Source organism: Littorina saxatilis, unplaced genomic scaffold, assembly GCF_037325665.1.
Source record: "Littorina saxatilis isolate snail1 unplaced genomic scaffold, US_GU_Lsax_2.0 scaffold_1798, whole genome shotgun sequence".
Lineage (NCBI taxonomy): Eukaryota > Metazoa > Mollusca > Gastropoda > Littorinimorpha > Littorinidae > Littorina > Littorina saxatilis.
Genome location: NW_027127910.1, coordinates 17,501 through 19,754, shown reverse-complemented (window position 1 = coordinate 19,754; position 2,254 = coordinate 17,501).

Genomic DNA, 2,254 nt, shown 5'->3' with positions numbered 1-2,254 from the left:
GGGGATGGAGGGAGAGAGAGAAATAAAGGGAAAGAGGAATTAGGGAGGGAGGAAGAGAGTAAGAGGGAGAGAGATAGCGAGAGAGGTAGGGAGGGATAGAAAGAGAGATGGAGGGAGGAAAAGAGAGAGATAGGGAGGGATAGAGGGAGGGAGAGAGAGAGAGAGAGAGAGAGAGAGAGAGAGAGAGAGAGAGAGACAAGGATCGTCAGGTGAATTATATATAGATAGAGAAGAAAAATGTTTAAAATAAAACGTCATAAGGTGACGTCATTATGTCTCGCCTTATCGAAAGAGGTCATTTGTGTGTTCTAAACTTTAAATGACGTCATTTGTGAGTTCTAAACTTAAAATGACGTATTTTCTGTATGGGTCGTCTGACAAGAATTTTAAAACTATCATTATAGGAAAATTGGGAACCCCTTGGACTTACTTGGTTTTGTCAAAACATTCATGCACACTTAAAAAGTTGTTTTTGGTTGTGGACTTACTTGTTCATATCTGCTTATCTAAGCACTCTAAAAAGTAGAAATTAGCACACAAGATGCGCATTGATTTCTTCTTTTTGATGAACAAAAAATATCATTTTGATAAAAAAAATGACTTACCAAAGCGGAAGGTCGTGGGTTCGAATCCCGGCCGCACCTGACGGGTAATTAAGGTGAAGATTTTTCCGATATCCCAGGTCAACTTACGTGCAGGCCTGCTGGTGCCTTATCACCCTTCGTGTGTACACGCAAGCACAAGACCAAAATGCGCACGGAAAAGATCGTGCAGTCCAAAGCAGAGTTCGGTGGGTTATAGAAACACGAAAATACCCAGCATGCTTTCACCGAAAACGGCGTATGGCTGCCTAAATGGTTTTGTAAAAACGGTCATCCACGTACAAATCCACTCGTGCAAAAGCACACGTGTACGTGGGAGCTTCAGCCCACGAACGCAAAAGAAGAAGAAGAAGAACGCCTTCACAAAAATTGCGTCCTCGCTGTTAAAACCCGTCAATCGGGACAGTGAATGTTTCCGTACCATGTCCACACGGCACCTGAATTTCTTAATATCAATTCAAACGTAACACATCTATAAATAGATTCAGGAAACATTGACACCTGCAATAAAATCACTTTCGTGCCTGTGCTAGCATTTTAATGTCCAGAAATATTTCTTAATAACAATTTCAAGAAACGATTTTTAAGACATCAAACCCGGGTAAATAGTGTTTGATTTGAATTTCAAATAATGTGATTTAAGGCTGTAACTATAGTAGTAACCGAACCACCCAAACTTACAACAACAAAACATTACCGGAACAAAAAAACATGCTGTGTAGCTTAAAAAATTGTACGTGAATAATATGTATTTTAGCAAATCTCCGCAATCTGATATGCTCATCATTCTCCAAGGCACTCAAACTAACACTCACGTACACAGTCATACACAAGAACCAGCTTTTATTCTTGACTGGACATAGTCCTTAGATCAAGACTGGTTTTAATCAGAACAAACACACAAACGCACACATTGTTACAGGTTCGCTTCGAAAGTATCTGTGAGAATCGTACCGAAATGAGCCAGAGCGTTGTTTAGAGATCAAATAAGCAAAGGGAAGTAAGCGCTCTAATGTGCATACGACATGTGTAAAAGAGTAAGCGAGAGTTATACGGAACGTTTCTCCTGGCACCTGAGAGAATAACGCATTGAAATGAACAAGCGACTTTCATCCTCAAAAAAAGCATTACTTTTTCTTCCAAATGTTTTGACAAAACCAAGTAAGTCCACTTGCTTAGATCTGTCAAATTTTTTAGATCTGATATAATGGAAAAAAGTGACAAAACCAAGTAAGTCCACAAAATGCCCAACAAAACAAAAACCATCCATCAGATCATTATCAAACTCGGGTTGTAAACGTACATTAATGCTATTTATCTTATTATCTCTGTAGGTTGATCAAGCTAATCGTCACTTTTGAGAAATGTAATAAAACAGAAAAAGACGTTTATCTCAGAACTAGCTTCAGTGGACTTACTCGGTTTTGTCAGCACACGGCAGCCGTGTGATCCAGTTTCCCTTTTTCACAATGTAGTCGTCAGTTAGTCATTTGAATGCGACTCGATGTGAGCTTATTTACAATAGCACGTTTTTATGCACGAAACAAACGGCTGTGGTTCACAAGAACTCCAGCGATGGCTTTTGACTGTTGAGAGGAACGGCGATATGCACTGATAAACCGTCGTCTGCTACGACCCTTGCGTGACTCTGC